Source organism: Pseudorasbora parva, chromosome 10 (assembly GCF_024679245.1).
Source record: "Pseudorasbora parva isolate DD20220531a chromosome 10, ASM2467924v1, whole genome shotgun sequence".
NCBI classification, from domain to species: Eukaryota; Metazoa; Chordata; class Actinopteri; order Cypriniformes; family Gobionidae; genus Pseudorasbora; species Pseudorasbora parva.
Genome location: NC_090181.1, coordinates 5,921,321 through 5,937,735, shown reverse-complemented (window position 1 = coordinate 5,937,735; position 16,415 = coordinate 5,921,321). Strand labels below are relative to the sequence as shown.

The window sequence follows — 16,415 nt, the reverse complement described above, 5'->3', positions numbered from 1 at the left end:
ATCAAAAATATCTTAATTTGTGTTCTGAAGATGAACGAAGGTCTTATGGGTTTGGAACGACATGAAGGCAAAAAAATGACAGAATTTACATTTTTGGGTGAACTATCCCTTATTCCGAATTCTGAAACACTTGTTGTTATTTGTTACGCTGGTGGCCATTAAGTGAACTGCAGCCAGCAGTTTTTAAGCATTTTCCAAATGTTTCTCATCTACACTAGCCTGGATGCCAGCAGAACTCAGCCCCGCCCACAACATTTGAGCTCGGGCAGTTCAGTCTGGACTCGATCCATAGAGGAGTAATTAGGCCTGAACAGAAACTGTTCGGACCAATGAAATCATCAGGGCGGGCTTTAGACGATGATGGACAGATGATCAACAGTAACGTTATCAGCCACGCCATCAAAGGCGCTTGGGTTGAATCTGTTCTAATCCTAGTGTTATTTTGGCAAGGTTTCCTGCTAAAATTCGCATTCCTGGGTCTATATATCACATAATTGAGGTCGCTTCAACCCGTGGACATGGAAAACAACCCATGGGAAAACCGCAGACTTGGCAACACAGTGCGGTTGAGTTCCATTGACATTTGGCAACTAGTTATGCATCGCTCTGTTGCTCTGATTAGTTGTAGGTCTATCCAATTGAGGTCTTTCCTGAATCGGTTGAAACACACCCCATTGAGCAGTTTCAGACTTATATTCCGACTAATTGAGTCTGACCACCTCAGGCTACATCATAGAACGTAAAAAAATATGGACGACTCGACATCATCCATTTCCGCTTGCCAGAGTTGAAGCTTTGAGAAGGCCTGCACTTGGGACGGAGTCTGCGCAGTAGCGATTTCGGGAAGTACAGTTGCGATATCAAAAGGAAAATATTCGAAGTGTAATTTGATTGTTTAGTTTGCCTCGCATCCATTAGAAAACACAGAGGGGCGGCTATACTGGGACCGGTCACCGGGGGGCGATCGAGGCGCGAAAGCTTCAGTTTCTGAGAGGGATATTGTGAGCTTGGGCTACATCCACACTTAAATGTTGTAAAATGCTAAATGTACCTTACTTTGTGAATAACACAGTCCTGCAAAGATGACTGTGATATGCATAAAACCTTCATAAAAGCTCACTGAGATGGTACATATGGAGCAAGACATTATACAGATATCATTCAATTCTTCTGGCAGGATCATTTTATTAAGTTAAATATCTCAGCATTCACTAATACGCCCAGGAGCCTATTGCACAAAACTAGGATAAGGGATTAAGCCAGGATATGTTGGTGATCTTGTCATCTGTATGCAAAATCTAGTACACCGCTGTCGTCTAAGTACATACCCTGAAGGCACACTTACACCAAGAACGATAACGATAACAAAAGATAACTGTATATTGACGGATAAATTGAGCCAGGATCACCAAGATATCCCGGCTTAATCCCTTATTCTAGTTTTGTGCAATAGGCCCCAGGTTGCACTCTCTCACCATTTTATGTTCGGTCTAAAACGCAACCGCTCTCATGTTTTGCCACAGGACAGCAAATGCCAGTACATTCTGTCATCTTTGCAGGACTGTGATATAAAAATCATAAGTGAAAGTAAAGCACACGATAGGCAAAATACTAGTCTAAACAGAGGCAACGTTTTTATTAACAAAAACAAAGCATTTTGAAAATGCTCTCCAAAGTGGTTCAATTTGTGGAGCGTTTTCGTGTTGTAGTGTGGACTGTGGTAGACCTATTTGAAAAAATGATAACACATCATGTGATGTGACGCATATTTAACCAATAGATATGCATGTGTATACCGGTATTGAGCCATTTATGTGCAGTTATTAGTAAAATATTCATATCAAAATCCTGTAAAAAAATTACTTATGGCCCTGCAGCAAAACACAAGAGCGGTTGCGTTATAGACGAAAATTTAATAGTGAGTGAGTGAATGAGTGAGTGCAACCTGGACACATCAGTGAATGGTGAGATATTTTGCTAAATAAAATTATCCTGCGAGAAGAATTGCGTTATATCTTTAGTCTTCGTTGTCTGTCATCTCAGTGAGTGTTTATGCGGGTTTACGACGCATGCGCAGTAAGGTAAATGTGAAGTTTTCCGACGTTTCACCCATAGACAGTAAAAGAAATGGACCGAGCGTTCCCATTGACGTCTACGGCGAAAGAATGAAGTCAACCTAGGGGCACTCACTTCCTGATGGCTGAGCGAACTGCGCAGGCTCAGACTAAGCTTGACAACGTAGATGTGACGTGAGCCTCCTGTCTGACAGCTGTGAGTCTTCTAGTAGATGTGGAAAGCGAAAGCTGAATCACGTTGTTTAAATATTTTCTCCCGTTGCTTTTGGCTCACTATGGGCTTCTCCCCATTCTTCCCCCTTGACTTTATCAGACTAGTCTCCAGGACATGTCTCCACGTCCCCCCGATTGTCTCATAGACAGTAAAAAATTGCCTGCGAGCGTCTCTTCAGGTCTATACGGTAATTTCTCAACTGTGCGACAGGGTCGCGTTGGTTATGACGCAATCGTTAGCCTATTTTTACAAAAACAGCTGCTGCGGGGCGATAGTGTAAGATACAAGGTAATGGAGCCTTTTATACATTGGCATGTTTCTTTAGAAATAAACAATGGACAAATGGAGTCTTTAAACGTCTCAGATGTAAAGTTATTCACTGTCAAAGTGACTCAAAAATGAATGGGAGTCAATGGGATGCTAACAGAAGGTGATGGCTTGGTTAGCAATGGCAGCCCCTAGGGGTGGAACGCTTTCCGAGCGCTAGATTACCCCCTTGGTTTCACCATCAAGGAAAGCGTTTGAATCTGCCATTTTCAAATGTATCCAGATTAATGTAGACATAACCTTTTGAAAAAGCGTATTTTTTGTTCATACAAACACCGTGTCAGTGTTGATTGAAGGCCAAAACGTTTTTTTCAAACAAAATGCATTAGTTTGGCCTCAGGTGCCAGACTTTAATTGTGTTTGATTTACTAAAAAGAAGCACTGTAAAACTGAACATACAAATAAAAATATTAGAAAATGCCAAATAATGTGTAACAACATTAAATAGTCAAAAAACTCTATAGCTAATAGACATATTACTCATGTATCTTTAAATTGCATTTTACTCTATTAACAATGACAAAATACTGCAGTAATTACTCACAGACACGTGGTTTCACAGCCTTTTGTTACATCAAAAAACATGGCAGAGGAAAAAAAAATTCTGAAGCAACACTGAAACTATGGCAACACTAGAAGGACACACTTAGTTAAGACTGCAATTTCACAATGGCCACTGGGCGTCGCTGTGGGGTCGTTTTAATTGGATTAGCACAACTAAATTCGTGTGCAACATTTCTTGTGCACAAATAACGTACAATATATACTCACCCAATACTAATGGCAAAGTTATATTTCGTTCTGCGTTTAGAAGTAGAAAGTTGAAAATACCTTTGCAGCAATATACTTTTAACCAACATCACGATGCTGACCACATATTTGTGCTGCATCCTTTCCTCTCAATAACAAGAAATGACAGCGTTGAACAAAACAGCAGTTAAGAAAGCATCTGATCATAGAGATGTGTTTGTATATATACAATATATATAACCCCGAAAAAGCTATACTGTACTATTATATATATATATATATATATATATATATATATATATATATATATATATATATATATATATATATATATATATATATATATATATATATATATATATATATTCCAGAAACTTTCCAGGATTTGTTGGGAAAGTTTCAAAAATTTGTGGAAACTTTCTGTAAAACAGAGAGGCTCTCAAGGAGCATGGCTAAATGTCACATTTAAATTTCCGAGTGAAACTGTTCTTCACATAAAAAATCAGACATGCTTCCATAGACAACCTAGAAAGTCGTTGAAGGTCTGTTTTTGTGTTTTTTTTTTTTTATGAATTTTAATGTAATTTCATAATTTAAGTTTATTCATTCATATAATAAGTGTAAAAACACACACACACAAAACTATGTTGAGCCATTCTGAAAATCACTGCATGTCTGCTTTTATTGTTTACTAAAGTCATGCTTTTTTCTTTTCTTTTTCTGGTGTCATGTGTGGTATGTAGACTGCAGCTGACCGCAGATCTTCGGACACCCGTTGTGTGAGATTGTGTTTTATAATATCTGAAGTAAAATCAATATTAAAGTAGGCCTATGTCATCTATAAGAAGCGTGTATGGCTCTAGACACGCCAAGAAATAATAGACATCTTCATTAATCACAAGACTGAGCTAATTGATTTTGTTGTGAGTAAGAAATACAATCCCGTTTCCCAGGGGCCTAACTATTTGAACAATGTACTTCATTCAGTTCCTGTTCCTGGATATTCATGCAGCTGAATATACAATGCACATGGCAAGTCAAGTCACCTTCATTTATATGGCCCTTTTTACAATATAGATCGTTTCAAAGCAGCTTTATAGTGATAATAATGAATGGAAGCGAGATTGTTTTCGCTGTACATCAGCTCCATAAAAAAAGTTATTGTCCAGATGAAGTAAGTTTTTCATTGATCAATTTCCACTGTAAAAAAATCATTAGTTATTTAACTTGGGGCCACTTAAACAAAACCATTTGACATGTCTGGCATTCATAATAAAGTCTTCTGACAGACACAGGGCTGAGTTGTGATTGTGTCTAAGTACAGGTGTTATGGGAAGTGTCCCCAGCTCCAGCTGACCCAGTTAATGCAGCCTAACAATCATTTAAATGATTTAAATAATAGAAATTGATATTGTTCATGTGTATGTGTATGCCATAGTAAAGAGATGGGTTTTTAGTCTAGATTTAAACTGACAGAGTGTGTCTGCTTCCCGAACAAAGCTAGGAAGACTATTCCAGAGTTTAGGTGCTAAATAAGAAAAGGATCGACCGCCTGCAGTTGATTTAGATATTCTAGGTATTATCAACTGGCCAGAGTTTTGAGACCCCAATAGACATGATGGAGTATAATGTGTTAAGAGCTCGCTCGAAGAATTGGGGAGCTAAACCAGTTAGTGCTTTGTTAGTAATACTGGAATGTTTCAACCCAATCCAACATAAATGCATATAAATAGTACGAGTGTGCAATGTCGTGGAATGTATACGCCAAAACTCATTTTGGCATGCCTATGATACGCTGTTTTTCACGTGCATATGATATGCACTTTATGGCGTATATATGACACGCTCTCTTGGGTAGGTTTAGGGTGGTGGGGTGAGGGGTTCGTATGTATAATACGCCATACAATGCGTATCATATGCACGTGAAAAACAGCGTATCATATGCACGGCAAAATGAGTTTTCCCGTATACATTCCACGACATTGCACACTCGTACTATTTATACGCATTTTTCGTGAGATCCGGCTGAATGTTTAATAGGAACCCAGTGCAGTGTTGACAGAACTGGGCTAATACGATCGTACTTCCTGGTTCTAGTAAGAACTCGAGCTGCTGCGTTTTGGACCAGCTGGAGTTTGTTTATTAGGCGAGCGGGGCAACCACCCAGTAGAGCATTACAGTAATCTAGCCTTGAGCTCATGAACGCATGAACTAACTGTTCAGTATTTTGCATTGAAAGCGTGTGCCGTAATTTAGATATTTTTGTGAGACCGTAGACCATACATTGCATAAATATTTATGTACTCATGATCATAAACTGTTCAAAATGACTTATCCCAGTAAAATTGCCTTCTATTGGAATGAATTACTTCATTTATGTTAACCTCTGGAACTGAGCGAGACGATCATGGCATAACCATTTCATTTTGATCTCTTATTGCTGACATTTAGAGCTATGACAACATTTTTTTATACAATTATATGCACAGCACGGATTACCATATTCAATCAATCTAAGGCAAACTTATTCAGTGAAAACACATTGAATCTCATTACATAAGGCGTAGAGTCAATGTCATTCAGTGATTTCGTGCAAAAGAAAATGGCTTGTGTTTAACCATTACTGCATATTTTTTACATACATTTTTCAGACTTGCTTTATTTTATCATGCTTGTAAAGAAATCTTGCCAAGGGCATTCTCTACACCAGGAGATCTAGAATCAGAAAACAAGCTGTGGCATCAAAAGACTCCTTTGAATTTTCATTTGATGACATTCTGCCAGTGAGGCTAGAGCAGTTTCACTCCACTCATTACACACTTGTTTTATTGCTCATTAATACACTGTGCCGATAAGCAGACTAAATGCTGTGCCAAAAGCATAATTAATAAATGAGTATAATTCATGCGGGTGAGCCAGTTTAACCTTCATCCTGTAGAGCCGAAGTATGTGTAAAAACAGGATGAGGAAACAGAAATGTACATTTAATGTGGTGACTAACCTTTGTCGGGATCATCAGCGCAGAAACAGGAAGCGGCAGAGTGACCCAACAGTATGGGTCAGTGCTGTATCTCAGACACACGAGTGACCCACATCTCTGCTCTGTTATCTGTGAAGGCCTCTCAGTGGTCCTGAGGCTGATACATGTTCTTCTTCTTCTTCTTCTTCTTCGGGGCTGTTGCTGAGCTTGAGCTGATAAAGATGGGTTGGACATTTGACATGTGAATAGGATAGAGATTACTTTGCTTCTGTTTGGAAGCCGTAAAATATAAAATACAATATAATAATGGCTAATAAGAAAATGTTAAAAAAGGCACATTTTCCTATAAATACAGCTTCAGGTATACCCTACTCAACAGAAACACAATTTCCCCACAAAATGACAATATCTGAAATCTGTGTCCTTTTGGGAGCATTTTTGTTTTTGTTTTGTTTTTTGGTTCCCATGACGAAATCTGCTTATAAATCATAATCATATAAATATCAATCATACTGATGAAATGTTTTAGGAAACGTGCAGGTGATGGGTATTAGTGTTAGGAGATATACAGTTTATACAATATTAAACCATTTGTACAGTTGTGTACAGTTAAATTTGTATTTGTACAGGTGTGCGTGCGTGCATGTGCGTGTGTGTGTTTGCGGTGTGTGTGTGTGTTTTGCAAGGAGTATTCTATATGTACAATATATACAATAAACAAGAATGTTTTCATCTCAGTAACGTAATTTGTAAAATGATTATGTATATGTATATAAATACTCATTCAATAATTTAACACAGCACACACACATATTACGTAAACACAAACTTTTATTTTCGATGATATATATGGATGAGGAAACAGATGTACTTTTCATGTGGTGACTAACTGCTATAAGACTTTGTCAGGATCATCACCGCAGAAACCGAAAGAACATTTTCTATTGACGAATCACATCTCATTTTTTTAGTTGGCCAAATTGAATTTAGGTGAATTAAATTGAATCAATTCACAGAAATTCAATTTGGATAACTGAACAATTTAGTCACTAGAAAATGTTCATTTGGGGCCTGATTGTTTTTTTACAGTATATATGTCACGCCCTCACAGCCCTCAGACACTGCCACGCCCACTCGTTCCCCATCACCGGCATTCTGATCACCTGTGCACCATCACCAGTCATCACTACATAAGCACTCCTCACCTTCACACTCACTGTCTGGTCTTGCACCGATCCAACCTCGACTACCTGTCCTTCTTTGAAGCCCTCACCTACCTACATCTTCATCTCCATCATCATCATCATCATCATCATCATCATCATCATCATCATCATCTTCTTCTTCTTCTTCGTCTTCACCATCCATCATCATCGTCTTCACCTTCATCGTCCTTCGTCTGAGTGTCACCACCCTACTAAGTATCCCCTGTGTCCGTAACCTCTGATAATAAACTTTGCACTTGCACTAATCCATCTGTCTCCTCGTCTGTGTCTGACAATATATACAGGTCCTTCTAAAAAAAATTGCATATTGTGATAAAGTTCATTATTTTAGATTCATTGCACACCAACTGAAATATTTCAGGTCTTTTATTGTTTTAATACTGATAATTTTGGCATACAGCTCATGAAAACTCAAAATTATCTAAAAAAAAATAGCATATCATGAAAAGGTTCTCTAAACGAGCTATTAACCTAACCATCTGAATCAACTAATTAACTCTAAACACCTGCAAAAGATTCCTGAGGCTTTTAAAAACTCCCAGCCTGGTTCATTACTCAAAACCGCAATCATGGGTAAGACTGCCAACCTGACTGCTGTCCAGAAGGCCATCATTGACACCCTCAAGCGAGAGGGCAAGACACAGAAAGACATTTCTGAACGAATAGGCTGTTCCCAGAGTGCTGTATCAAGGCACATCAGTGGGAAGTCTGTGGGAAGGAAAAAGTGTGGCAAAAAACGCTGCACAATGAGAAGAGGTGACCGGACCCTGAGGAAGATTGTGGAGAAGGACTGATTCCAGACCTTGGGGGACCTGCGGAAGCAGTGGACTGAGTCTGGAGTAGAAACATCCAGAGCCACCGTGCACAGGCGTGTGCAGGAAATGGGCTACGGGTGCCGCATTCCCCAGGTCAAGACACTTTTGGGCTACAGCACTGGACTGTTGCTCAGTGGTACAAAGTACTTTTTTCGGATGAAAGCAAATGTTGCATGTCCCTCGGAAATCAAGGTGCCAGAGTCTGGAGCAAGACTGGGGAGAAGGAAATGCCAAAATGCCTGAAGTCCAGTGTCAAATACCCACAGTCAGTGATGGTCTGGGGTGCCATGTCAACTGCTGGTGTTGGTCCACTGTGTTTTATCAAGGGCAGGGTCAATGCAGCTAGCTATCAGGAGATTTTGGAGCACTTCATGCTTCCATCTGCTAAAAAGCTTTGTGGAGATGATTTGGTTTTTCAGCACGACCTGGCACCTGCTCACAGTGCCAAAACCACTGGTAAATGGTTTACTGACCATGGTATTATTGTGCTCAATTGGCCTGCCAACTCTCCTGACCTGAACCCCATAGAGAATCTGTGGGATATTGTGAAGAGAAAGTTGAGAGACGCAAGACCCAACACTCTGGATGAGCTTAAGGCCGCTATCGAAGCATCCTGGGCCTCCATAACACCTCAGCAGTGCCACAGGCTGATCGCCTCCATGCCACGCCGCATTGAAGCAGTCATTTCTGCAAAAAGGGTTCCCGACCAAGTATTGAGTGCATAACTGAACATAATTATTTGAAGGTTGACTTTTTTGTATTAAAAACACTTTTCTTTTATTGGTTGGATGAAATATGCTAATTTTTTGAGATAGGAATTTTGGGTTTTCATGAGCTGTATGCCAAAATCATCAGTATTTAAACAATAAAAGACCTGAAATATTTCAGTTGGTGTGCAACGAATCTAAAATATATGAAACTTTAATTTTTATCATTACATTATGGAAAATAATGAACTTTATCACAATATGCTAATTATTTGAGAATGACCTATATATATATATATATATATATATATATATATATATATATACTTCAAATTTTTTACACTATATACTACTATACACTATTTTTTATGCCAAAACCACAAAAAAGTGAAATATATGTCTTGAATAATGTGGTTTTGACTTCCCAAAGACTGTACAGCGCAAAACATATTCAAATGTAAAACTTATAACACTTCTAAAATGTTTCAAATGCTTCATTAAGCTCCTGCTGTTCTCATGCTATGTTATTTTCGTTAATTAGCCATCACTGTGTCATTTTAGTTAATTAGTGAGCACTGTGTTATTTTGGTTAATTAGCACTTGTATTGGGACCCGGTGCATGTTTTGGATAAGGTAATGCATAAGCTGATGAACCAATAACAAATCACTACTAAGGCATGATTTGTTTCTGTAATTTAACACATTTGAGACATGGATTAATTGCTTTATCTGTTTTCATTTTGTTGACTATAGATCAAGATGATGATGTGAAGAGGCTCTATACACATTTGTAGCTGTAATACTTAAAATTGTGCTTCTTTTTCCACCCACAATCCTATACAAGGAACTGTGTGAACTTTTATCTACCAAAATTACCTGTTAAAAGCATAAATATAAATGAAAAACAATCAATTTAAGTTGCTTTATCACCCACTCCACGTCATGGGAAGTATGCACGTCCTGTTTTCTTAGGACATATACATTTTGGTTATAGATAGTATTTTATAATATAACAATTTTCTGTCTATAGAGAAGGGGCATACTTTAAATGTATTGAAATTAATAAGGCATCTTTGAATAAAACATTTTATTCTTCTATAGAAACTCGCATCGTATAGCCTACGAGTCAATAGGCGTCATCATCGTACAGTCTACATACTGTCACGGAAGAGAATGCAGCAGACAAGCAGGTAAGTATACAGTAAGTGATCTTTATTAAGTGTAAAGTGTGGTTGTAGCAGCGTGAAACAGTAAATTGAAGAAGATGGTGAGTAGTGGAATAGTGACTTGCAGACTGAGAGTCTGGTATCTTGCAGGTGATGGAGAACTTGAGGAGTGAAGATCAGTAACCAGGATGACAAATGGAAGACAGAAGATGAGAAAGAGCTACCCGAGACAAGACCAGACAATGTTAGGCTGTACTGAAACAAGACCAGACAATGTGAATGGTGACTGTGAGAATATAGTGAGAGTCTCTGTTGAGGTGCAGGTGTAGCGAGTCAGTATTCTGGTGATTGTGAACGAGTGAGCGGGTCTTGGTGAGTCTGTGATGATTGTGGCTGTGACGGTGTGGCTGACTCTGTGTCACACAGGCCCCATTTACACTGCATGGTTCAAGTGCCCAATTTCGATTTGTCCCTCTCATGTGGCACAGATCGGATAGGACGTGAACGTGTAAGGAAAAAAAGCATGAATTCTGATATCCTCAGATCGGATTCAGGCCTCACTCATATGTGGTAATGAATCCGATATGATTCGGATATGTGCATCTGAGTCTGCCATGTTTAAGCGGTCACATCGGATTTCCCCCAGTAAATGCAAGTCGTACGTCATTGAAAAAGGGACAGAGGCGAATGACGTCAACTCAGATGGACACGAACTGTGATCACTAGTGGCCCTCCTCTTTTTTCTCCGGCTAACAAGAGCAATGTTTACTTAAAGATTGAATAATCATTTCATCTGCATCCATTGTGTCCATTGCATATCACGCATTTTACTTCCTTTTCCGGGTCAGAGCGTATTAGGCTGTGTATAGTGCAAATATCAGATACAGCTCGCTTTTAAAAGATGATGTAAGTGAGTTGTCAAAACAAAACGGAAATAGTCGCCAAATCGGAAATGTGCATCAAGACCTGCAGTGTAAATGTGGCCATTCATGCCGTACCTATGTTAAACAGATCACAGTTTGATCTGTAATGATCCTAACTCTTTCCCCGCCAAACACAGAACTGTCCGTTATTTGTGAGAAAACACTTCCCTGCCAAAAATGAAATTTTCCTGTTTTTTTCCTGTCAAACGCTTGGGGAAGCTATTAAGCATATTCTGAACAAGCGATCATATGTAAGCAGATGCATATGAAAAATAACGTGATCATCAACATTAAACATCATATCAATCAAAACTATCTAATGTTAGTGAATGAAATGTGGACCCAGGACGAGTTACAGGACTGAAGCTTTAGGGGTGTTGATGGACTCCATCTGCTCCATCTGTGTTTGATCATCGCTCTCAATCTGATCTGGAAACAGTCTTTCACAAAAACATGATTTTCTCAGCTTTTTGTTTAAAATGTTGCCTTTTTTAACTTACCCATATACAAGTATTGATAAAAAAGAAATGCATGAAGCTAGAATCTCCATACTAACACTGTGTTTGACCCCCTTTCACCTTCAGAACGGCTTTAATTCTACATTGCATTGATTCAACAAGGTGCTGAAAGCCTTCTTTAGAAATGTTGGCCCATATTGATAGGATAGCATCTTGCAGTTGATGGAGATTTGTGGGATGCACATCCAGGGCACGAAGCTCCAGTTCCACCACATCCCAAAGATGCTCTAATGGGTTGAGATCTGGTGACTGTGGCGGCCATGTTCAAGAAACCAATTTGAAATGATTCAAGTTTTGTTACATGGTGCATTATCCTGCTGGAAGTAGCCATCAGAGGATGGGTACATGGTGGTCATAAAGGGGTGGACATGGTCAGAAACAATGCTCAGGTAGGCTGTGGCATTTAAACGATGCCCATTTGTCACTAAGGGGCCTAAAGTGTGCCAAGAAAACATCCCCCACACCATTACACCACCACCACCAGCCTGTACAGTGGTAACAAGGCATGATGGATCCATGTTCTCATTCTGTTTACGCCAAATTCTGACTCTACCATCTGAATGTCTCAACAGAAATCGAGACTCATCAGACCAGGCAATATTTTTCCTGTCTTCAACTGTCCAATTTTGGTGAGCTTGTGTAAATTGTAGCCTCTTTTTCCTATTTGTAGTGGAGATGAGTGGTACCCGGTGGGGTCTTCTGCTGTTGTAGCCCATCCGCCTCAAGGTTGTGCGTGTTGTGGCTTCACAAATGCTTTGCTGCATACCTCGGTTGTAACGAGTGGTTATTTCAGTCAAAGTTGCTCTTCTATCAGCTTGACTCAGTCGGCCCATTTTCCTCTGACCTCTGGCATCAACAAAGCATTTTCGCTCACAGGACTGTCAAATAATGGATGTTTTCCCCCTTTCACACCATTCTTTGTAAACCCTAGAAATGGTTTTGAGTGAAAATCCCAGTAATTGAGCAGATTGTGAAATACTCAGACCGGCCCGTCTGGCACCAACAACCATGCCACGCTCAAAATTGCTTAAATCACCTTTCTTTCCCATTCTGACATTCAGTTTGGAGTTCAAGAGATTATCTTGACCATGAAGCAGTTACCATGTGATTGGTTGATTAGATAATTGCATAAATGAGAAATTGAACAGGTGTTCCTAATAATCATTTAGGTGAGTGTATATAATATATATATATATATATATATATATATATATATATATATATATATATATATATATATATACATACACATACATACATACATACATACATACATACATATATATATATATATATATATATATATATATATATATATATATATATATATATATATATATATATATATATATAAAGTTTTCAACAGTTTTTTCCACATATAGAATACAATGGCATGTTTTGCATGTGCATTCTGTCATCAGATTACTCAGCAAGTTTAGCTCTGGAACAAATGGACTCTGTGTTTGAGGAAACAGGCTGTTGGTTGGTGATATAGCTGTAAATGACCACTTACAATGGAACAAAGTACAAGACATAAATTAATCAGTCTAACCAACCATTTACCAGTTCAGACTCAGGAGGAGCCTCAGACCCTGTCCAAATATCCTCCCATGAGTAACCAATGCCTTTACCCATTTTCCACTGATACGGTAAAAATTAATTCACATTAAACCATCCTTTATACTTTCTAATAAGGTCTTTACTTTTATATGACTGCATTAAAAAGAATGACTAAACCCAACCTTTACTCGTTGCATTATCAAAGCAAATCCCAAAAGGATTCATAATGAGTTTTTACTCGTGCAAAACCTTCCATATACGTGGCCCTAATGGGCATGAAAATGGGTTCAAGTTAAGCTGAGCCAGGCTGTATTCCTGTAGCTTGCAAACTTCCTTTTAAAGCACTGAGGCCACATGTCAAGACTGAACAGAAAAACTTGCACTACACTAAACATGCAAATATTTTAGAGCAAAGGTTGTCAACCTCAGACACACATGCAGAGCATACAAGTGTTTGATTTATTTAACGGTTTATAAATCCCTTGAAATGCAAACTACTAGTAAGTAGTACTAGCCTGTTTTATTAAATTATGAGCAATAAATGCTTCAGCTGAACTATTGCTGTAATTTGCATGATTTATTCATGTCATGGTGCATGCTGGGAAATTGAGTCCAGCTTCCAGCACCAGGTGGCTAAGTGGATGTGCACAGCGATTAAAAAGAAAAATTAAAATGGCAATTCATGTCAAAAAGGTTTCCAAGTCCTGTTCTAGAGTGTGTAAACATGGTCAAAGGTCTTCTCTTGGAGTTTAATGGTTATGCATTTCCCACAAGCACTTTGCATTAATTTCTCGCAAAGATGCAAGCAAAAAAAGAAAAAAAAAAGATTGCCTGTGGACTACTATTTTTAACCTGCATGGATATAACTTAACAACAATCAAGTCACAAGTGATTTTATATGAATATATTGCACATATATATAAAAATGATCATTCTTCTAAAAATAACTCAGCTGTTAGTTCGTGTAAGACAAGCTAAGAGAAAGGTTGATGGCCTGTATCCTTTAAGAGTAGAAGCAGACACAATCTGTGCCAGAAGATCGTTCCATGTTTACAGCACCGTCTGCACCACTAACCTGAGAGTCAGTTAATGTTTCTTTAGAAAACAAAATGCTCAAGGCCTAGGCTTAACTGCCTGACAGAGATGCCATAGAGCCACAGAAGTCCAACAAAGCCAGTGAAGTATAGTGAAAATGAAGTGCTTATGTTTTGTAAATGCTTTGAAAAGACGGTTGCTGCATATGAATAAAATATGCATCATTATCAGGCTAAAGCTGTGATGTGTTAACCATGACACACATTCTTCTAGCTCATTAATGTACAGAGATCTTGTCAACTTCTTTATATTGTCACAATCCGCCATCAAGATAGTAACCACTTTTCAGCAGCTGCTGTTTCAGTGATAATCAAGTTACACCTTTGACACCCTAAATAAATAAGGTTTTTTTCTTTGCTGTGCACTGAGTAGGTTCATTTCAAGTTCACTGACTGAGACTGTGTCAGGGTTTCAGTTATAATCATGTAAAAGCTTGTGGTATACTCATAGACAAGCTATTGTTTTCATGCCAAAGTGCATCAACAGTCACTTATAAATTTATATTTAAATTTATACATTATATTATAACGTGATAGGTTGCCACCTGTGTAATAAGTCCATTTGTGAAACTATTCCACGCTAAACTGTTAGTGGTATAATAACAAAGTGGAAGCAATTAGGAGCAATAGCAACTCAGCCACAAAGTGGTTGGCCATATAAAAATCACAGAGTGGGGTCAGCACATGCTGAGGGTCACAATGCTCAGAAGTCGCCAACTTTCAATATCTAGAGACCTCCAAACTTTGCGTGGCCTTCAGATTAGCTCAAGAACAGTGCATAGAGAGCTTCATGGAATGGGTTTCCATGACCGAGCAGCTAATCCAAGCCTTACATCACCAAGTGCAATGCAAAGTGTGGGATGCAGTGGAGTAAAGCAGCCGCCACTGGACTCTAGAGCAGTGAGACGTGTTCTATGAGTGACCAATCACGCTTCTCTGTATGGCGGTTGTCAGTGAAATGGTTGTTTTTTCAACTAGTAAGGGGCGTGGCCCCTTAGTTCCAGTGAAAGGAGCTCTTAATGCTTCAGCACACCAAGACATTTTGGACAATTTCATGGTCCCAACTTTGTGGGAACAGTTTGGGGATGGCCCCTTCCTGTTCCAACATGACTGCTCTCCAGTGCACAAAGGGTCGGTCCATAAAGACATGGATTAGTAAGTTTGGTGTGGAGGAACTTGTGACCTGCACAGAGTCCTGACCTCAACCCGACAGAACACCTTTGGGATGAATTAGAGTGGAGACTGAGAGCCAGGCCTTCTCGACCAACATCAGTGCCTGACCTAAACTCCTGGAGCTGTATGGATTACTTTTATGATGGATGGATGGATGGATGGATAGATGGGGTTTTGGGCATTCACCCCCATTATAAAACTTGGAAGAGCAAGGATATTTGTTTAATATAACGCCGATTGTGTTTGGCTGAAAGAAGAAAGCCATATACATCTAGGATGGCTTGAGAGTGAGTAAATCATGGGATCATTTTCCTTTTTTGGGTGAACTAACCCTTTAATTTAGCTCTGAAAGCAGAAGCTTTGCACATAGCATAAATTTGATACAAAGCAAAGAAAAACACAGAAGAATTGGGTCACGGCACGGTTACCACAGAGGCTGTACAGTGACTGTAAATTAACTATTATTTGCAATTAGAAGATTACCAGACTATCAGAAAATCCAGGGCCACTGGTGATCCATTGGGCAAACTGGTGAGGGTGGGTCCCACTAGATTAAAATAATGTGTGCTTGGTGCCGTTGGTACATGAGATGGTGCGTCCTTGGTAGATTGTGCCCTATGCAGACTCCATACGTTATGCTTAGGGAACTGGTATTGCATGCTTTAAACAAATAAATAAGTAGATGAAAAGTTGTGAGTTATTGAATGTGGTGACCAAAGGTGAAATGTAAGGATGTGGCTAAAGTTGACACTTTCTTTATAGCACAACAAATAGCACAGAAAAATGATGTTGAATAATAGGGACAGTTTGTTAGGCAAGGCAAGGCAAGTTTATTTGTATAGCACATTTCATACCCAATGGCAATTCAAAGTGCTTTACATAGAAAT

At 38.9% G+C, this 16,415-nt stretch overlaps 1 protein-coding gene across 2 annotated transcripts in view; it reads right to left on the bottom strand.

Annotated features, from left to right (window-relative positions):
* Positions 1 to 16,415, bottom strand: part of LOC137090945 (leucine-rich repeat and fibronectin type-III domain-containing protein 2) — a 481,236-nt gene that overhangs the window by 257,151 nt on the left and 207,670 nt on the right. The window contains exon 1 of one of the 2 annotated variants that reach the window (XM_067454959.1): positions 3,161 to 3,175. The exons of the other annotated variant lie outside the window; for it this stretch is intronic. The gene's annotated coding sequence lies outside the window, so the exon portion shown is untranslated. Of the gene's footprint in view, positions 1 to 3,160; positions 3,176 to 16,415 lie in introns of those variants that run through there. 2 annotated transcript variants of the gene reach the window in all.